Source organism: Vulpes lagopus, chromosome 7 (assembly GCF_018345385.1).
Source record: "Vulpes lagopus strain Blue_001 chromosome 7, ASM1834538v1, whole genome shotgun sequence".
NCBI lineage: Eukaryota > Metazoa > Chordata > Mammalia > Carnivora > Canidae > Vulpes > Vulpes lagopus.
Genome location: NC_054830.1, coordinates 75,033,969 through 75,056,515, shown reverse-complemented (window position 1 = coordinate 75,056,515; position 22,547 = coordinate 75,033,969). Strand labels below are relative to the sequence as shown.

Sequence of the window (22,547 nt, the reverse complement as noted above, 5' to 3'; positions counted from 1 at the left end):
AAACCACAAACTACTAAAAATGGAACAGGAATAAATGGTAAACCTGAACAGGCCGATAACCAGGGAGGAAATTGAAGCAGACATCAAAAACCTCCCAAGACGCAAAAGTCCAGACCCAGATGGCTTCCCAGGGCAACTCTATCAAACGTTTAAAGAAGAAATCATACCTATTCTTCTAAAGCTCTTCGGAAAGATAGAAAGAGATGGAGTACTTCCAAACTCGTTCTTTGAGGTCAGCATCACCTTAATTCCAAAACCAGACAAAGACCCCACCAAAAAGGAGAATTATGGACCAATATCCCTGATGAACATGGATGTAAAAATTCTCACCAAGATACTAGCCAATAGGATCCAACAATACATTAAGATTATTCACCATGACCAAGTAGGATTTATCCCCGGGACACAAGGCTGGTTCAACACTCGTAAAGCAATCAATGTGATTGATCATATCAGCAAGAGAAAAAACAAAAACATATGATCTTCTCAATAGATGCAGAGAAACCATTTGACAAAATACAGCATCCATTCCTGATCAAAACTCTTCAGAGTGTAGGGATAGAGGGAACATTCCTCAGCATCTTCAAAGCCATCTACGAAAAGCCCACAGCAAATATCATTCTCAATGGGGAAGCACTGGGAGCCTTTCCCCTAAGATCAGGAACAAGACAGGGATGTCCACTCTCACCACTGCTATTCAACATAGTACTAGAAGTCCTAGCCTCAGCAATCAGACAACAAAAAGAAATAAAAGGCATTCAAGTTGGCAAAGAAGAAGTCAAACTCTCGCTTTTCGCAGATGTATACAATGAAATATTACTCAGCCATTAGAAACGACAAATACCCACTATTTGCTTCGACATGGAGGGACCTAGAAGGTATTATGCTGAGTGAATTAAGTCAATTGGAAAAGGACAAACATTATATGGTCTCATTCATTTGGGGAATATAAAAATTAGTGAAAGGGAATAAAGGGAAAGAGAGAAAATGAATGAAAATATCAGTGAGGGTGACAAAGCATGAGAGACACCTAACTCTGGGAAATGAACAAGGGGTAGTGGAAGGGGAAGTGGGCGGGAGGTTGGAGTGACTGGGTGATGGGCACTGAAGGGGGGCACTTGGCGGGATGAGCACTGGGTGTTATGCTATATGTTGGCAAACTGAACTCCAATAAAAAAAATTTTTTTTTAAATCCCATAGGGTTTCTTTGTATTTCCAAAAAGGTTTTATTTAACTTAAAAAAAAATCAAAGGTTCCATGTAAAACTTGATTTGCAGCTTCTCTTACAGCCAGAGAACCAATAACACTTTGCCCCTTTCCTCTATGACAACCATTATCTACCCTCTTTAGAAGGACACACATTCTGGTCCACCCAAGGGCCGTCCACTTAGGAGTCTGGATCTGCATCTATACCCAGATTTCCTCAGTTCTTCTTATTGTTTACTTGACAGACTTTTTTTGAGTTTGCCAATTCCTGTTTTACTTGAATCATGACTACCATTCATTTGAGGCACTGCTAGCAAGGCATCTGTTGAGGACTCATTAGCCAAGACTGCCCTTTTTCATTCATGGTGGGTTTTGAAGCTGTGAGTGGCTTTTCCTTGATGGTGTTGACTGCTTCCATTACACAACTAGGAAAATCCTATGCTGCTAAGCTGTCCAGAGAGAATCCAACTAACCCCTCCCTGTAGCTTCATCACCCACTTTCCTCAGGGTGCGTGAAGAACTTTGTGGGGCTATGGGAATCTCTAAGGATATCCAGGAAGTGTGACTGCTGCTTCAGAAACTTGAGGGCATCTTTTTGATTGAAATGAAGACTCAGGCCCTGTATATTTTTTTCCACCCAGCTACAAACCATCTAGAAAATGTCACTCTTTTCCCTCAAACTGAGGAGAATGATAGGAAATGGGGAAAGTAAGGATTTATCAATTTATCCTGGCAACATTTTAGTGCTGTGTTCAGAGCGAGAGAGAGCTCTCTTGTACTTTGATTCAATAAATATTTGTTGGGCACCTTCTATGTGTAAAGCACCACGTTGTGCCGAGTGGCTGCTGATCACACTCCATTTTTGCAGAGCACTGATACACATGATCTCATCTAATCCAACCGTGGGGGAGGGAGGAGGAGGATTTCACTGTGCCTGTTTTATAGGTGATATAACCCTGAGGCTGAGGACCTTACCCAATGCCAGTATGAGAAATAAATGAAGAGCACAACCAAGACTTGAACTGAAGGTTTGGAACTCTATTTCAATGTAGTCCATAGAATTTGTAATCATATTTTAGGCTATACCAATTTAGAGGAAATGGTCTCATTGAAAATAATTTGCATTCCTCTCGCTTCTTCCAGTTTACTATGGTGTATCAAATGGGATCACAAGTATAGATGAAAAAATCTCTACCATACAGAAACAACCATTTTTTCTATTTAATTCTGGCTCCTGGCAGAGAAAAACCATTATGTGGGGAGAGGGAGCCTCAACATTGCAACTGCTCCCGATGTCCACCATTATTGGCACAGATGCTGATCTTTATGACAACACCAATATACTGAGCCAACACTGCAGGTGGCACTGAAGTCCCACTGCCCTCAATACTGCTAACACTCATTAATGTAGGCATGAGGTGGCACAGCAGCCACTGGACATTTGATGGTATTGGCACCACTGATGTGCCAAAGCAGAGCTGTGTTCCCTGGTGCTCTGTGCACAACCATGATATGCCACTGTGTGGGAGTGGGAACAGAGCTAAGTGATTTAGTTCGGTGGAAGTGGTGATGGGATGCTCCAGAGCCAAGAGTTCTTTTTCTATTAGACCTTGTAACAAGTGGAGAAAAAGTGGTGAGAGTCCTCCTGCTTCCTCCATGTCTGGGCAAGCACAATCCACATTCACTTTGAATCAGGCACTCTTATGAATGAGCAGAAGAAGCCAGTAGCATTTTTCCTGAGATGAGACACCCTTAAGAATCAGGCATTTACTGCCACATTTTACACCTGTAGTGAAGCACAAGTAGTTACATGTCATTTATAATTCAACAAACATAAGCTAGGTACCCATTATATTCCAGGTAAAAGACCTAACTCCCTCTATCTTCAGCGTGCTCTCAGGTTATGAAGGGAGTCACAAGATAATGTAATTACAATGCAGTATGAGGAGTGCTAGGCTAGAGGTAAACTATGGGCACTAGGAGAACATCATAGAGGAGGGTCCTTTACCTTCTCCCTCCCACCTTGGAGTATTCAAAGAAAGCTTTATGGATGAGGTGCTGTCTGAGCTGACACCTGAAGGACAAATAAGAATAGTATGTAAGAACTATCAGGGGGAGAAAACTTGGCCCACTGGGGATAGATGGGAGGAGATAAGGTTTGGGTGGACTGTGCTAAGATTTGGGGATGATATATATGAAGTCTTTGTCAAGCTCATCAAGGACCTTAAGCATCATGCCAGGGAAAAGGTTTAACCAGTGAGTGACATGGTCAGATGACATTTTAGATCACTTCTGGATACAGAGCAAAAGATAGCCTTGGGGAGAGGGACAAGTAAAAACATTCCCCTTTTCTTTGGGCAAGTGACGATTGTGAACTGAACAACTTTGGGAGCTGTGAGGAAGGAGGGAACCCCCATCAAGCCAGTCAGATCAGCCTGGCAGTCAGAGGGGTGACAGCTGTTCCAGGCACTTTCCCTGACTACCCTGTGGTGCGGCAGCCTCAGGGGCGGGAGGCAGCTTCATTCTGCCTTGGTGCCAATGGACACCTGTCTGACCACACAGAGCTGTGCTTGGCATGTGTACCCCCCAGACCTGGGCGGAGCAAGGAGCTTCCAGCACCACTATCATCTTCAGAAGCCTAGAGAAGCTGACAGTAAGGAGAACTCAGAGCAGCCTTAGTTAGATATTGACAGCAGTGGTGGTTATTGAGTAGGGCTGGGCCTGAGGCCAAATGAGTTGGCAAGGTCTGCCTGGCCTCTGCCTTGCCCCCTTCAGCTCCATCTGTCTAATAGTGGATGTCAGCCTTGAAGGGTGCCAGCCTTTGAATCTGGCAATTCAGAAAAAGAGAAGAGGACATACAAGATGTATGCCCATGGGTGGAAGACTGCCTAAAATGCTCAGGGCTAGAAATCAGTTACAGTGTGACCAGAGATATCCTTTAAACACTGTTCCCATCCTTTGCTGGTGTTCCCTTTTGCCCATCATTATTATTCTTAAAGAGATTTCAAAATTAATGTATCTATAAAGACATTGGCAATGGGGCCAGAGAATGAAAACCTAATTCAAAATGACTTAAGCAAAAATGAATCATTTGTTCAAGTTATTTGAAAAGTCCTTGAAAAGTGATACTTTAAGGCATGGCAAGGTTCAGGGGTTCAAAATTATATAAGGGCTCTCTCTCTCCTGGAATTTTTATGCTTAGAGCACTTTAAATGCTTAGAAGCCCAGTAAAAGGAGACATTTTCTTTCCTGTTAGCAAAAGTCCTGGATTTTAATTTACTTTTCCTGGTTTGGGTCTTTTTCCATCTCTGAGACACCACAAGGCTAGGGCAACGGGAGATTCTGATTAACTAGGTTGGATCTATGCCCATGCTTGAAAGTGGGAGAGGTTTTATATACACAAACTACATGGATTAGTGGTTGAAGAATGGTGGTTTGTTAGACGAAATATGGATACCATTACTGGTAAAAGAGAAACTGTGGCAAGCCAAAATAACAGACAGCTAACTTCACTGAATCTTTGGCTTACCAAGCTATGTAGACTAAGGGCAATTAGTTCTGGTAATCTGCTGATGGTAATGAAGATAGTGTTAGTTATCATTGACATCTTATGAAAAGATAACATAGTATAATTACATAGTTTGGTTATAGTTCAGTAATTTTCCTGAATCTTCCTAGTCAGAAGAGTGGTTTAGGCACTTTGCTGGGTTAATGTATCACTTACCAGTATAAGGGTTATGGGATGATCCAATGTCTAGGAGACATACTCTTAAAAAGTTTCCTCAAACAGCTTCATGTTACAACTCATATCAACATCAAAGTTAGATGGTTAAAATAAATTTTCCATGATTATACTGTACTATTCCAATAACATCTTAAGGTTGCTTTTAATAAGTCCTCAAGACATTTCTCTTATAGCTTTCATGGAATTATTATTTTATCAAATACATTTATAAATTAAAAATAACATGAATATACACTCAGAATATAGGCATAAGTTCCCCCAGAGCACTATCTGGAAATGCTTCACCTCAAATTCTCTGATTATATTGGCACCAAAAATTTAACACATATCGGCTAAATAAAAGAATGAGTGAATGACTATTTTACCTGGTATGTTACCCAGGTATACACCCAGGATGACATACCCAGGTATATACCCAAAAGTGGAATTGCTGGATCATATGGTAATTTTATTCTTAATTTTTTGAGGACCTGCCATACTGCTTTCCATTGTGGCTGCACCATTTTACATTCCCACCAGGAGTGCACAAGGGTTCTAATTTCTCCATATCTTTGTCTGTAGCTCCAGCAAGCTAATACAGAGAGGAATTGCATTGAATTTGTAAGCTGCTTTGATGGGGTAAAATTTTTAGATGGGCTGAATTTTGTAACTTTGGGCTGAATGTGTAAAAATGCTCAGCCAGCAGCCAAATGTGTGTGAGTTCAACTCAGTAGAGGCATTGCTCCTATCCTGGAGCCTACGTGAGAATGTATTCTTTCTTTATTAGGGTTGAGTTTATCTTTAGAGTGGCAGTTTTCTTAAGGTGCTAGTTATAATTAGAATATATTTACCTGCCCTATTTTAACAGACAGGAATATTGTGCTCACACTATTTTTTTCCATTTTCCTTTAAAATATTCTTCTCATTAAACTTCTAGGGCTGCATAAGTCAGTTTTAGGTTAAAAATAGTATAGTTGCTATTGTTGCCACAGTTCCATGAGGAAAAACATAGCCAAGTTTTTAACAGAAAAGGAAAAAAGTAATTTTCTGAAAAATAATTTTCTTAATTCTTAAGATAGTGTGAGAGCCAGGCTGACAAGGAGTTCCTGAACTGACAATGGATTAAAATTTCCTGCACCAATTTAATATTTTTTATTATTTTCCTATAGGCAGGACAGAAGGCAGGATTCTTCAGGTTCTTTCTAACAAACACATTGCTGGTGACAGAGGTGAAGGGCAGAAAATGAAGAATTAGACTCGGGGTTGGCAAACTGTAGCTAGTGGGCCAAATCCAGCACACCACCTGTTTTTGTAAAAAAGGGAAAGAAATTGGAACATAGCCATTCTTCTTCTTTTATGCATTGTCTGTGGCTGCAGAGTTGAGTAGTTGTGACGGAGACTGCCTGGTCCACAAAGCCTAAAATATATGCTGTTAGGGAATAGCTTGTTGATCTTTACAGAATCAGCTTGTTGATCCCAGGGATAGACTATTAATAAGTGGTGATTGAGTGCTTTAAAAGTAATTTTAGGGGCACCTGGGTGGCTCAATGGTTGAGTGTCTGCCTTTGGTTCGGCTTATGATCCTGGGACCCTGGGATCAAGTCCCGCATCCGGCTGCCCGCAGGGAGCCTGCTTCTCCCTCTGCCTGTGTCTCTGCCTCTTTTTGTGTGTCTCTCATGAATGAGTAAATAAAATCTTTTAAAAAATGGGTGACGGGCACTGAGGGGGGCACTTGACGGGATGAGCACTGGATGTTATTCTGTATGTTGGCAAATTGAACACCAATAAAAAATAAATTTATTATTAAAAAAATAAAAAAAATAAAAAAGTAATTTTAAAGATGAGAAAAATGAGAACATCAATAATATTGAGAGTGAAGGATTCCATATTGGCAGCTTGGCACAGACCAAAAGGAGAAGGGCTCTAGCAGATTAGCCGCTCCTGGTTTATGTAGCCAGCAGACAGAAGATCCTGGCCATGTTGTGTTTACAATATGTGAAGTACAAGGCAGGTGGAGTCATTATTCTAACAACTCCTGGTTATGTTCTTGAAAAAAGATAACAAGTATGGTATTGATGCGGGGTAGAGGTGGGGACTGAACACTAGGGGAACCATGGTAGGTGCCTGGGTCTCACTTGTGGGGACGTGGAGAACTAGGTAGGATTCACAGCAAAAAATATGCACGGATCCTGGGGGCTCTGTGCACATGAGGCAGAAACCTGGAATACAAATCATGGTATATGGGGGAACACAGAAATCAGAGCGGATGAAATAGCAACCAGCATTAGGTTTAGTGGGGCTGAGATGAATCCATAAATAAGAAGAGATTCCTAAAATCTGTATCCGTCAGAGTCCCAGCAAGAAACACAGGACACCCTCAGATGAAGATAATCTGAGGATAGCACCAGGGCTGGTCTGTGTGATTGACAGAATGTGGGAGAAGTAATGCTATGTTACTTCTGAAACCAGCTTATAAAAGACTGCAACTTCTGTCTTGCGATCACTCTCTCTGTCTCTAAGATCATTCTCCAGAAATTCTTTTACTGGGTGCATGAATGAAAGATAAAACATAAAAATGACACCAATCATCTGGTCCTTCCATTCTCCTACTCTTGGCTCAGGTGGTTGTGATTGGAGCTGAGACCTTTTATAGTTTATCTGCCCCTCCCCCATCCCCAAATTCCCATCCATGAAAGCAGAATCAACTTCTTACTGGTCCTTCCTTCACACCCAAGACAGTAATAATAGAAGTGCTGGTGGTGAGATCCCTGGGGGTGGTCCTTTTCACTTTTGGGATGATTTCTTTTGAAGAGAAGAGTTCTAACCATTATTGCCTCAACTATCCTACTTAGAGGGAAGCTAAATAAATCAGAACATTATTCTGGCTGGATTAGGTTGGCTGGCCCAAAGCTATCCTTTGAATAAGACTGCACTTTGAGCCAAAATGCATTTTCTTTCTAAACCAGAAAAATTAAAATGGGCTTGATTTATATGTTTTCAACGGGATAAAAACTATCTGTAGAAACCTGTTTTGCCTTTCTCATCCAACTTCCAATTTTAGATAATATACACAGGACCTTAAAAAACAGTGTCTATTGACTTTATCATCTATGAGGAGTACCAAGAGTCATGGTTCTTGGGAGTCTTTTTCAAAGTGAACATGTCACCAGGAGAAATTTGTTTTTGGCTATGTATTTATTCATTCACTCTTTAAACATTTATTGAATATACACCACTTGCTTATTTTCATGAGGTACCAGGGCCATAAAAAAGAAATAAATCTCTCCCCTTGAATGGCTCACACTAACCTAAGTGGGGGCAAGTCAGACATAAAGAGAGATCTTAATGTGTCAAGAGTGACAATAAGATTATGGGGATAGTTTTGTAATAGTTTTTTTTAACCTTGAACATATACAAGTTTTATTTGTCAAATTATACCCTAATAAAGCTGAAAAAACTTTTGGTTTTTTTCCACATTTTTTTTTTTAGTATAGTTGACACACAATGTTATATTAGTTTAATGGGATGTTAACTAATATCCAGGTTAAAGGATGAAAAAGGATGACATTTGTGACAACAGGGGTGGACCTAGAGAATATTATGCTAAGTGAAATAAGTCAGAGAAAGACAAATGTCATATAATTCACTTACATGTGGAATCCAAAAATCTAAAACAAATGAATAAATAAAAAGCCGAAATATACCCATAAACAGAACAAACTGATGGTTGCCAGAGGGGCAGGGGTGGAGGATGGGAAAATGAGCCAAGAGGAGTGGAAGATATAAGCTTTCAGTTATGGAATGAGTAAATCATGGGAATAAAAGATACAGCATAGGGAACATAGTCAATGGTACTGTAATAGCATTGTATGGAGAGAGATGGTAGCTATACTTGTGGCGAGCAGAGCATAATGTATAAACTTGTTGAATCACTAAGTTTTCTAATAGTTTTTGACATTCATGGAAACATTTTTACTCTAATAATAATAAATCACTAGTTTAGCCCTTACTAAAAAATGTTTGGCATTTTTATCAAACAAGATGGCCATATATATGAAACTTCTATATGAAGAAAAAAACATAAATCTATTTGTCTCATGAGGATGCTTTTTGAAAATAACAAAAATTATAAGCAGAACAATTCAAATGGAAATGGTAGGTGTATTTCAAAATTATTAGAAAATATTAGAGCAGAATTTATGCATATACTGCATCACCACAGAGTTAGATTATTTCAGCAACATGTAACCTAATGGGATTACTTTCATATGATTTTTTTAAGAACTGAGACATCACTATAGCATCTATAACTTTGGAGAGTTTTATGCTCAAACCTTGTGTCTATTACTGGTTTTTGTTAATCCTAAAATTGTTTTGTATTGAAACTATGCTTTGAACAACTAGTTCTATTTAAAATTTAATAACTAGCTCATTTTAAAAAATATAATTTCATAAGTAGCTGGGCAACAATAATGTGTTATTTTGCTGATATACAAGGTGAGGCGATTAGATGTGTTTGTTGGTGGAGAGAGGTGCAAAGTTGAGGGATTGTCCACTAGGTAAGGGGATGAATTCTACGTCTAAAATCTGAATTTAAGGAGCATTGAAAATACCTGAATACATGAGCCACTGGAAATCTTACCATTAATTTCTCTCAAAACCATCTGCAGATGTGTGCATATTAATTGGCTTCGGGCATTCTGTTACCTAGGAGGAGTAACACATTAGATTGCTAAAATTAGAAGGCAGGCAAAAAAAAAAAAAAAAAAAAGTGAAAATGCAAGGCTTGATGAGCCAATGTAGGTGGGGTATTGCAGCAAGAGACCCTGATTGCTAAATGGGAAGAGTCCTTAATTTCTGAGAGGTGTGAGTGCCAAAAAGTGCTTGAGGCATATTACTGGAAAACAATGCTACCCCACGCTAGCTCTGAGTGTGAGGGGTGAGGGTTGGGGTTAGTCACCATTCACACTGCCACACATTTTTTACAGCATGCTTTTCATTTCATGGATTTGAATACATCAGTGATCAGGGTGATGTGTGAGGGGGCGAAGGAGGAAGCCAGAAGGAAAATTGGAAGGCTTGGCTTTCATCTGTTTTATTTGTTTAAGCTTAGAGAAGAAAATTTCCTCAGCCTTTAAAAAAAAATCACAATAATGAGAATGTTAAAACCAAAATAATAATAGCTACAAGTTACAGAGAGCTCGTTATGTACTAAGGACTGGTAAGTGTTTTATGTACATCATCTCATTTATTGTCCCCTGTACTTCCCCTACTTGCCCAAACAGTGAAAATCTCCTCCAGAACTGCTAGCTTACCCTCTCATAGCAGCACCATAAAGGGATTCCACTTTATTTGCAATTCCAATTTGTAAAGTCTCCTTCACCTTTGACCTTGTTGGAGCTGTGAGACTGTGAACAGAGTGTCCCCCAGCAGCAAAGGGAATAGTGTCCCTTTCCTCCTCACCCAAGGCCAGCCTCAGACAAAGGAGAGTATGCTTCTTGGCCAGGAAGCCCTGGACACTTATCATTTGTAGAAAGAAGTGCCTCAGCACCATCTCTCTTGACAGAACTGCAAAGTTGAGACCTGCACCTCCTCCAGCTTTGCCTCTGGGTTCCAGGTCCCACCCACTTCTGGATTCTGAGCCTTCATTCATCTGGAGCTTCTACAGTGCCAGAGCAGGAGAATGGCTTTCCTGCCTCAAGGCCCTGCCAGGGCTAACACCCTGAAATTCCGGTGAGCACTATTCACTGCTCTGGTAACACCTGTCTTAGATGTCTTCCAAGAAGCCTAGTGTTAAGAGGAAGGCCGGAGAAAAGAGGCGTGGAAGTAGGAGCCCCAAATATTGTGAGTGGTTCATTATAAAGACTTTGCTGCTTTTCAGGAGAACCTGATCTCCTCCCCCCACCTGATGGATAGAGACTCAGACTCAGCAAATAGATGCTGCAATTCTATTCCTTTGAAAGAACTACTGAGAGAACAACCAGCCACTAACACTCAGGCCACTTTCACTTTTAAAGAACTTTCCCTTCCTCTTGCTCCTTCCTTCCTTCCTTCCTTCCTTCCTTCCTTCCTTCCTTCCTTCCTTCCTCCATTCTTTGCTCCTTAGCTTTGCTTTTGTTGGTGGTATTTAGACATGCTGTTTTCTCTCCTCCGCGTGTGCTTTAGGGTTAGATCTAATTGTCCTGCTGTTCTAGTGTCACTTGGCATTATTATTGGGAAGATGAATGGGATAGGGGTCAGAGTTCAGCAAGTAGGCATCTGCTCGCTTACACTGCATAGAAATGCTCAGAGGTGAGCTTTAATGAAAGCTTGGAAAATATTTGCACAGAGTGGACTAGAGTCTTCTTCTGTCCCTCCAAAGCTGGGATGACCAAAAGGTAGTCCTTGTCTGGAGGGACCAAAAATAAATAAACAGGGGGTAAAAATATATTTACAAGGAGCTCCCTGCTTGGCATGTCTTTTCCTCTGTTGGAAGGGAAATGGAGGGAAAAATAGAGTGATTAAACAGGAAGGAGGTGGAAAATGGAAGCTCTTGAATGGGTCCTAACCACTGGCCTGTTTTGCTCTTAGAACAATCTCACCAGAGAAGAGTTTCCACTGCACTGGCAGAGCCTCCCGCCTCGCCTCTCCCCTGGCCTCAGGTTACTGTGCCATCGCCATAGGGGCTCAGGTTCTCCCACTGGACTCTCTTCGTGTTGACGGTTCTTGCACGTTACCCAGCAGCCAGGATCCCCACTCAGGAAGAACTGCTGTGGCAGTGGAGGCAAGGGGGACAATGGATCTATTGTTCTTTTGGCCTCCTTGACCAGGGCAAATGTCTCCTCCATCCAACCTTGTCACCCAAGGAGCTGAATAAGGAGCCCTAGGAGACCCCTCTTCCTTCTACTCCTGCTTTGTTCCTCGGAAGAGGGTTCTGCGTCCCTTCCCCGCCCTCGCCCCGTCAAGCCTGTCTTGGGACCCGGATAGACAGTTGCCGTTTGCTGCTCTTCACAGAGTGTTAGTTGGGAGGGGAAGCGAGCAGCGCGGACCGGGGAGCTCACTTGAGCTTGGGCACCGCCTGCCCGCCGCTCGGGCTCCGCCGGCCTGGGGGGCGGGGGGGCACCACGGGGCCCCCAGCACCGCGGCAGAGAGCGGGCGCGGAACGACAGCCAGGGCCCCCGCGGTCCCCGCGCGCGGCCTCCAGGATGCAGGGATGTCCCCGCGCCCGGCGCGCCTGTGGGCTGGGCTTCCCTGCTGCCTTCGGGGACCCCGCCGCACCCCGTCTCCGCTCGGGCAGCTCGCTCTCCTCCCTCTGCCCGCGCTCCGGAGTGAGCGCTCGGGGTCCGGGTCTGAGCATGCGCGGCCGGGCCCTCCCCGCCTCTCCGCCCCCCTCCCCGCCTGCCTTTTGCTCCTTCCTTTCATTAAACAAACAGGAGATCCTGGAACCTGGACCCTGCGCTCGCGGCAGCGCGAGGCGGCGGCGGCGGCGGCGGGCTGTGCGCCCAGGGCCCCGCGAGCCCGCGCCCGGCCCCCCGCCCCACGCGCGCGCGCACTCGCACCCGCACTCGCACCCGCACTCGCACCCGCACTCGCACCCGCACTCACGCACACCCGCACTCACACACACCCGCACACACACCCGCACTCGCACACACCCGCGCCCGCCCGCTCGCGCTCCCACGCAGGCGGAATGCAGCAGAGCCCGGGGCGCGCGTCCCCCGCCGCGTGAATGCCCCTCGCCCCCGGCAGCCGGACGGCCCAGTAGGGCCGTAACGAGAGGTGAGTGGGGCGCCCGCAGACGCGGACCGCCCGGGGCCCGGGGCGCGGGGGCGCGGGGGCGCGGGGGCGCGGGCTCCTGGCCCCACGCGGCGGAGCAGGTGGCCCAAACCCGGCTTGCGGCTTTGCAGGTGCAGAGCAAGGCGGCGCCCGGGTGTGCGGGGGGAGAGGGCGGCCCCAGGGAGGGTCGCCTCCTGCGAGGTGTCAGATGGACCCGGCAGAAAGCTACACCCTCCCCGCTCGTAAACTTTCCTCCCCTGTCATTTGGGAAGCGTGGAGACAAAGGGGGCGTGGAGGCTCCCTCCGTCCGGGTCCACCCTCCGGGCGGCCTCCGGGGCTGCGACGGGAGCCGGCGCGGGCGCGGGCGCGGGCGCGGGCGCGGGCGGGGAGGGGGCGCCCTGCAGGGCGGCCGGTGCCAGGATCGGGGTCTGTCACCCCGGCTGCAAGCGTCGCCTCTGATCTGCCCTCAGGCGTGGACACCTGTCATCCCGCCCCGGGCGCGCCGGAGTGTGGGTGTGCGTGCGGGGCTGTCACCTGCAGACCTGGAGGGGCCGCCTTTGGCTTGCATCGGGCGCGGGTGCCAGAGGCGCGGGGTGAGGCCCGGGTCAGCGCGGGGATGAATGATGAGTTCCTGGAAGGCTCGAGGTCACCCCTGCAGGCGCGGGGCGCCGGGACCTCGCCGCCCCCGGGAAGCGGCTGTCTCACGCCGGGCGCTGGGCGGCTGCAGCTGCGGGAAGCGGGGGCTTCCTTCTTGCCCTGGGGGCTTTATGACACACGCACACACACACACACACACACACACACACACGCACAGGTGGAATATGTGGAGGATTCTGGGTTATTTTCCTTTGTGGGGATATCGTTTTCCCTTTTAACCGCTCCGGCGGGAGAGGCTCTCTGCAGCCTGGTATCGAGCTGCTGTTGAAGACCTCTTAGGTCCCAGGGAAGAGGTTCCCCCCTCTCCCCCCTCCCCCCAAGAAAAAAAAAGGATTTCTTCCTAAAATGCCAGCCCCAGCGGGGCGGGGCGTCAGAGTGCGGAGCGCCGCCGGCACCTGGGAATCGCCTCCAATCTAATGGCCCTTTGAAACGGCAGAGACCGAGGAGTCCAGGACTGGGACAAAGGGGACTGCAAGAGGGACGGATGAGGGCTTCGCAGGCGAGGAGTGACTCGAAGCTCATTAGGGCCGGGAGAGGTCCAGCGGGAGGCAAGTACCCTGCAGGCTTCCCTGGACTCCCGGACCGCTTCCCTGGAGGGTGGCTTAGTCCTGGATGGGACTCCAGTAGGGAGATTTCTGGAATGTCACATCTGGAGGAGAACACACTTGATTATTCCGGAGTTGACCTTTAGCACAGTCATAAATTAACTCTGTAAGTCTAGAGCGGGGCCATGTGCCGAAGTTTCTCCACCTTGACGTTTTGTTTCTGCCTGGGATGTGCGGGCAGGTGTATTTTTGACGCTTCTATAGCTCAGAACCTTGGAAGAGGAGAGTGTGGGGAACCTGGACGCCAAGCTGATGCCGGCAGAAGAAAATGCTGGAAGCTCAGATCCAGAACTTGTGTCTATGGGTTGTCAGAGAGTGTGCTCTTCATTTTAAGATGATAGGTGGAGGCCATCTCTCTGCTGCTCTGGGGACCCCCCCCCCCACTTTTTTTTTAATTTTAATTTTTAACATTCTGTAACTTCTTTGAAGTGGGAGAGAGCATGATATACATGAAGCTAATAGAGAAAGTTCACACATAAAAGAGACTTTGACTCACAAGTCAACATAGTCAAAGGTGAAGAAGTTTCTGAGAAAGAAGTAAAGGAGGGAGGGGCACTGGGAAGGGAATGCATATTATTAGAACAGCTTCATGCATATGATTTTTAAAAAAAGTTTTTATTTAAATTTCAGTTAACACACAGTGTAATATTAGTTTTGGGTGTGCAGCATAGTACACTTCCGTACAGCTTTTATGCTTTTTAAAAAGCTTTTTTGTATGCATTTAGTAAGATAGAAATCTGAAAGCTTTTTTTTCTCCTTTTCTTTTTAAACAACTGGTGAAGTGAAGACGCTTCCTGAAATATTTTCAAGTTGATATTGGCATAGAGGGGGTTTAAATATAATTATCAGCATATATCCTTTTTATTTCATAGTGAATAGTATCATCATTTACTTTGCAAAACTTGGCAAGGAAAGATTTAAAAATTTTTGTTGCTTTTTATTAGAGCTCTATTTTCTCTATGATATATTTCCTTTCCCTACATTTGCAATCTCAGTTCATTTTGATTATATTCAGATTCTATTTCTAAGTGTTTATTGAGCACCTATCATTTAGCGTTGGAGGGCATATAAAAATGTATAACATATTCCAGGCTTGAAAGGGTTTATGATCTAGTTGTAGATACAAGATTAACACACATGAAATCATTAGAGAGTAGGATAGCCACGTACTGCACAGTGAGTTCTTAACATGTATGCTGTATCCTCCCTCCTCCCTCCTGGATTTCCTCAACATTCAGAAAACACACATCAGTTACTTATTATGTGCTGGAGACTGGGGAAAAAAGCAAAACCAAAAAAGCCATAAGGAAGTAAAAAATAGTGCCAGCTTTCAAGGTGGAAGAAGTAGGTATTTAGCTAACTATGCTGCAGTCTGTTTAACTGTTTTAATTATAGGTTAAATCAAATGCCAGTAGTACAGACATGTGTTTGCTTGCTTGCTTTTCTTCCCCTGGAGCTGAGATATTTTTGAAAAATCTTGAATACTCTTGAATACTCTTTTACTAGGTAGGGGAGGTTAGAAAGGACAGTCCAAGCAGAGGAAATGTGTAAAAGTGCCCAATGAGTTAGTGTAACTGTAAGCCATCCTGTGTGGCTAGAGCACAGGGTGCTGGTGTGTAGATACAGAGATGAACAGCACCTGGGTAACATTAATTGACAACTAATGTAATAGAGTCTGTGTTTGGATAGAGATATGCCCAGGATGCTATAAAAGCACCAAAGGAGGGCATCCACCTAAAAGAGGGTGAAAAGATCAAGAAGCTTTCTTAGGGCGGTCGAGGTGAGCTGAGTCTTAAAGGACAAGAAGAAGAGAAGGGCTTTCCAGGCAGAAAAAAACTATATGAGAGTTGGAAGTAGTTCTGTGTGGCTGCAGGGAGAGAAGTGGGTTCTTAACTCCATGGAATAGCAAACTGTCATATCAGAGATCAAGTGTGAATGGAAATATCCCAAGCAAAAGAGCTTCAGTTTAATCCAAATGAGTTGGAAAGAGTTTGAAAAAAGGCTGAGACATCAGATTTGCATTCAAGAGAGATGACTGTGACCGTAATGTGGAGGATGGATTGGAGGTGGTGAGACTGAAGGCAGGGAGCTTATTGTGGAAATATAGGTGTGAAATGATGAGGATGGTGGCAGTGGGGGTGGAGAGGTGTCTGGGAGACGAGTGACAAAAGTAAACCGTGCTCATCTAAGGGTCTCCTACCATGTGCTCCCTTGCTACCTTCGTCTTCCCCAGCATTCCCTTGTGTGCTCTCCTTTCTGTATTTTGAGGGCAAGGCAGTCACAGCTGAATCTCTAGCATTCATCACAGTCTTGGTGCGGAGTAGGGACTCAATAAATATTTGTTGAATGAAAGCCTGAATCAGTGAATGAGAAGTCCAGTCATGAGGTGATGATTTCTCCATTAGGATAGTAGAAGCTAAATCATGATTCCATTTCTCCAAGGTGATCAACCTTTGGGAGGTCAGTAACAAAATGATCCAGGGCGACTGCCTCTGTGAAGAACTTTCCTATGAAATGCCAATAAGAAGCAGTATCGTGACATCACACTTTTTATACGTAAAAAATTGTATCATGAGACCATCGTGGAAGCAACAGCATTTAGCACAGTTCCTGATTCATAGTAGGATGGCAGTAAATGTGATTTCCCCTTTCCTTTCCCCTTACTTGGCAGAATTTCCTGTTTTCATGCACTTTCCTCAAACATTTACAATAGTCTGGGGGTAGGGAGTTTGTAAGCCTCAGGGTCTCATTTAAAGAGCTCATAGCATCTTGGCATCCTGGGGTAAGGGCCAGAACACCCATGTTCCAACCATGCAGCCCTAGGAACTGGGTTCCTTGCTGAACCAAACCCCAGCATATTGGGTTCCAATCTTAAAATCCCAATAGGAGATGTCAGAACAGATAAAAACAGGAGAATTTGTTTTCAGGGTAACTACAGGGAGTGAAAGAGAAGAATATCAAATTTTGATAGCATTTTGAGTTTGACCTTGGATGGATAGTGGCAGAGCAGTGGGAATGAAATGATCAGGAGATCAGGGAGCCAAAGACTAAATCTCAGCATTTAGCAAAATTTAGGGATGCAGGAGAGCTACAGTACCATAGAAAGTTCCAGTAGCTTGTCCCAAGTTACCAAATCAGTAAGTGGCGGAACCAGATCTCAATTTTAATAATCCTACAGTGTCCCTCTCTAGCAAGTGTGTAAATTATCAGGATGATTTTAAGTGCAGAGAAGTTGAAAATACTGAAAATAGGGAACTGGAAAAAAAAGACAGTGAAAAGGGGTTCACTGTGACCATTAGGAAACAGCGTTAGTACAGCAGCATGCTCAGAAGCTGTATTTCCAGGGGTTGAGTGGGGAATGGGAGGTAAGAAAATCCAGGCAAGGCAAACATCTGGTGGGGAAAGAGTTATGGGGCTGTAGGGAGAAGGTACAGTGAACCTCAAACACAGTTTTTATTAAAGGGGAACTGGCAGGAAGAACTGGTGTCTAAGGAGAACAAAAGATGTGGGAAATGAGAAGAGACAGAGGAGGAAGGACATCTCTTTCCAAGAGCATAAGAGGATGAATTTGAGAAAAGGTGTGGAGTGTGCTCCTCTTTCCCGTAACTAAATAACTGAGGTGCTTGCTGCAGAGTTCTGGAAACTCAAGGAGACTCTGAGTGCCATACTCTGAAAAGCGTGTCACTCGGGCATACAAGATGATGAACCTTGTTTAGGTGGCATGGTGGCCAAGAGCACAGACTGGAGGTAGACAGGCTGTATTTGAATTTTGGCTCTGCCGCTCAACTGTGCGACTTTCGTCACAGAGTGTATTTCTCTGTGCTTCAAATTACTCATATCTGTAATATGGTGAAAACCGTCCTAACCCCTCACCTAGAATTGTGAGAATTAGTTAATATTTGTAAAGCTCAGCACAGAGTAAGTGCTCAACCCACAGCAGGTATTGTGTGTGACAACAGTGAGGTTACAAACATAAAGCTTTAATGCTATGCTCAGGAGCCCAGTGATTGTGTTCTTTGGTGTTCATTTAAAACAATTATTTTGGTTGGTTATAAATAGCTGGCTCTAATCCTGTCTTCCTAAGTGCAGGAATTAAATTGGCACACACAAATATGGCAGGAGCAGAGTAGCTCCACCAAGTTTGCCTGGTTGCCTCCTTCTCTTGCCTGTCCCGGGAAGATGAGAGTTTGTTTGCCTTAGTGTGGTCCCAGCATTCTTCAGGTTCATGGGCGTCACACAACAGCTACTTAGCTGTTTAGCAAATTGTTTGCAGGGAAGTGACTACATGTATTAATTATAGCACTTCTTTGGTGCTGAAACTCTAAATATCTCAGACGTGAGATTTGCAATACTCTTGGGAATTAAAAGCCTCTGGTCTTATGGAAAAGTTTGTGGTGTGTTCTAAAATAGCATGCCAGTGGAAATGGAAGACCTACCATCTAGCTAATTTGCAACAGAGCAGTGACTGGAACCCAGGTCTGACCATGACCTAGTGCTCTTTGCCTTATAGTCCCCAAGTACTTTTATTACTGCTCTGAAATCAAAGATTGGTTTTGTTTGTTTCATCTACCCCCGTTTATACTAAAGACCACCCACACCACACTTATTATGGTTCCCCAACTGAGATTTTTCTTTGTTACCTTCAGGTCTTTGGCCAGGCTGTTCTCTTTTTCTGGAACTCCATCCTTGCCTTCCCTAACTCTTAGTCCTTTAGGCCAAAATGTCTTCCTAGGGAAGCCTGTTCTGGCCTTTTAGCACTAGGGTTGGCTTTTTTAATGTGTTTCTGTAGTCCTTAACTTTGTATTTTCAGCACCTCCCACAACAAGTGCTCAGTAAACATTTTGGATTGAATGGCTGGCGCGGTGAATGAATCTTGTCCAGTTGAGTCATCACTGATATTCCAGTCATGCATCTTCATGTTGTCAAAAAAATCCTAGAATTTGCAAATTCACAGTCCCTGGAATGTTTCTGACCAGACTTGTAAGTGAAACAAGATGAGGAGACTGAGAATCAGAGATGTTCAGCGACTCATCTGAGTCCATGTAGCCAAGTAGTGTGAGGACTGGAACCAGATGCCAGTCACTGATTTCAGATGCAGGGTCTACCTACAGCCTGAGTCAGGTGGAGTGGAGGGAGGCAGGGTTATGCAAGTGCATGGTTAATTCCTATCTTGTTTAAAATGTTGATGCTCTGTTCATCACGGATTTTTGGCAATAATTTTGATTTTTTAAAAAAATGGTATTAAAATATTGTTTATCTTGATTACTGAATTTTTTGGCTCCCCTCTCAATTTTTCCTCTAAGGCAGGTATCTCACGGGCCTCACCCTGGTTCCAGCTGTGCCCTTCCACAAAGTAGAAGGGAGAGTATTTCATAGCCTCCCAACATTAGTGTGAGAACACAGTGTAAAAAGGACTGTGTATGGCATGGGTCCTAATTGAAAATATCGAAGGAAATGCCATTCAACATGGTGGTGTGTGAGCTGTTAAACGTTTCATGACCTGGCTGATCTGATAATTAGTAAACATTACTTTCACAGTATAAAGCAAGGCCAAAAGGAAAAAATAAAGTTTAGTAAAAGCTCTGTCTACCTATCATCCATCTATCTATCTATCTCAGGGCTAAGGACAATGTAAAGGTCGTCTTCATTTGTAAGTTTATCTAGGTCTATATTTTTGAGGTTTTTGAAGACCCAGGATGGAAAAAAGAAAATTATTCTACCCATCAACTTGGCTGATTTTGGATTATGGTAGTGCTGGCTTGTTTTGAAGATTTGTGATCAGAAGGCTAAAAAAAAAAAAAAAAAAAAAGCACAAAACCTTGGCTATTTCTGCCAAAAAAAAATTAGGAAAGGAAGGAAAGGACTGGTAATAGAGATGAGAAAAAGAGTTAAAGGGAGGGACTTTTTAGGGGGTATCTACCAAGTACCATCCATGGCTTTACATATATTATACACATATTGTACATGTATTATTTCCTTAGTTTCTCCAGCATGCTGGAATAGACATTATTAATATCTCATTCGACAGCTGAGCAAAGGTCAGTTAGCTTTCCCAAGCTTTCAAAGCTAGAGCTGGACTCCAACCTAGGCCTGAGTTCAAAGCCTATGCTCATCCCACTTGATCCTTCTGATTCTCAAAGGCTGGGGTGACAGATCACCCCATCACCTCCTGCCATCCTCAGAACCTTGAGTGCAGGGCTTCAGCAGCTTGTCTGGATTCACTAGATGGGAAGTCAGCAGTCAGCTCCCCTCCCTGCCATTATTCCCTCCTTCTGTGGTACATTTATCTTTTCCCATTCATCTATAACAACGAAAAGCAGAGATGCATACACATAGGAAATAAATACCCCTCTTTGTGTGAATGTCATAAATTTTTACAAGACAGGAAAGCACATATTTTATATTGCCTCCATTATGTCAGAAAGGGCTCTTTCTTTGGGTATTATGGCATCAAGTGTTCTAGAAATGCTCACAGACACAGACTGAAGAAAAGGTGATCATAATTACTGGAGCAAATCCATCACAATGAGGGGTAATATATTTGCACGGCTGATGGTCAAGGGTTTCTGGGGTGCTCTTTTTATTGATGTTTGTGATGAATAGCATGGAGAAGTGACCCCCACCCCCAACCTTTTAAATTCATTGAAATCCATAATCAAGTGGAATCGGATATAATTAACAAGAAATAAAATCTGGTCGAGAGTAATGCTGTTCAGCTCAGAGCTCTACAAGCTGAGCATGCTTTATCGTCAGTCTCATCTTCCAGCCTTTGCTAGCTCTTGCTTCCAGGCAAACCCACACACTCAAATGCTCTAATAATCAGCCCACAGCCTTCTCTCCTGGGGGTCACAGGAACTGAAAGAAAAAAAAAAAAGTAAGACTATTTCATTCACACTTGCATTAACTGGAAAAAACATTATCTGTGTGTGTGTGTGTGTGTGTGTGTGTGTGTTTTTCCCACCCCCTGCAGTGTAAAAAGCAAGGCAGTATCTTTAGGTTCGAGAAAATCCTTTGGGTTTAGTTTTTTACATAGGCTGACATGTAACATGTGACACAAGCAATTCCTGGCCAGACTAGTTGGAACAATTAGAGTATTTCAGCAACCAAAACCCTAAACAATGATATATGTACTACAATATGATACAAAATGCAGATGTAATGAGGTACATGGTGTAGAAAGTAAAAATCCAGTCATATTTCTGCTTCAGCCTCTTTCCCAGAAAACCACTGTCAATTGCTTAGTGCCTCCAACATTTTTGGTTCATTAACATACATATGCTGTTCTTTTTTTTTTTTTAAAGGTAAGATTATACTTTACAGACTATTTTACCATTTACTTTTAGTCACAATATCAAACGAAAGCAATTTTTAGGGTAATAAGCATCTGGTAAATATTACTGTTGTATGAGAAGGATGAGTGTTGCTTTCCATCCTAAAATAGGACTCAGCGGATATATCCTAGGGTTCTTTGGCCATTTGTCCCCATGTGTATTTTGTAGATATAGTCAATGAGCAGATATTTGCTGAGCTCCCTCTAGGAGTCACCTACTATACCATGTGCTTTTCAGGAGCTTACCTTCTATCTAACAAGAGATAAAATAATTAGGTGACTTAATTTGAACTTAATGAATGGCAACAGCTGTAAATTCTCCTTGATTCACACAATTGCTGGAAGGGATAGTCTACTCAATTGTCTTCCTTTTTTTTTTTTTAGATGAGAAAAGGGTCCATTGAGGTTAACCCACCTCTCCAGGGTCCCCCGTGATTGGAGAGACTGGAATGGCAGGTTTGGTTTCCAGCCTAGTAAGGCAGGGCTGATTCTGTTACACCTGACTGCAAAGCAGCCCTCACAGCTGGAAGAGGGAACAGGGGAGCTCACTTCACGAACACTAGTCTGAGCAATGAATCCCTAGCAGATTGAGCCTCATGCTTTATGTAAATATTCTCACCCACAAGCTGCTGCTGAGACTGTGTCCCTGTCCTTATTCCCCTCCCTGCTTACCTAACCACTACCCAAGCTCTCCCTTCTCCCTGGCCCAATATTCTTCCACTTTATTAAGAATTTGAAGTTAGGCAACAGTCTGCCCCTAATGTTGAGATGAGGGGGTATGCACCTTACCAGGTGTAACATATTAGAGGTTTATTTTTCAGTTTCACTTCTAGCCACCTTAAACCTTGAGAAATGAGTTCCAAAATGAATGAATTTTACCTGCCAACTTCAGTCAAGGCAGGAACTCTTCCTTATATTAACTGATATTGTTTTCTTCATGATGGGAGCATAAGTAAGACTCTGATTCCTAAGTACTCTAATTATCTTTCACTGCTATGGAGGCAGAATCCTGTGGTGGGCTAATAGCTTGGGCTGTGGAGACAGATGGAGCTGGGTTCTAGTCCCAGCTCTGCCATTCACAGGCATTGCGATGTCAGGCTGGTCCCTTTGTCATTCGAAGACTCAGATCTCTCATCTGTGAGATGGAGATAATTGAAGTAACTTCCCTCCCCAGAAGAGATTTTGTAAGGAATAAATAAAAAAAAAAGATTTTGTAAGGAATTAATCTATTAATATAGAGTTTAGAAGATAATAAGGACTAAGTACATTA

At 43.8% G+C, this 22,547-nt stretch overlaps 1 protein-coding gene across 1 annotated transcript in view; it reads left to right on the top strand.

Moving 5' to 3' along the window:
- The first annotated feature begins 12,504 nt into the window (after positions 1 to 12,504).
- Positions 12,505 to 22,547, top strand: part of PLPPR1 (phospholipid phosphatase related 1) — a 258,906-nt gene continuing 248,863 nt past the window's right edge. Inside the window, exon 1 of the mRNA XM_041760585.1 lies at positions 12,505 to 12,688. The gene's annotated coding sequence lies outside the window, so the exon portion shown is untranslated. The remainder of the gene's footprint in view (positions 12,689 to 22,547) is intronic.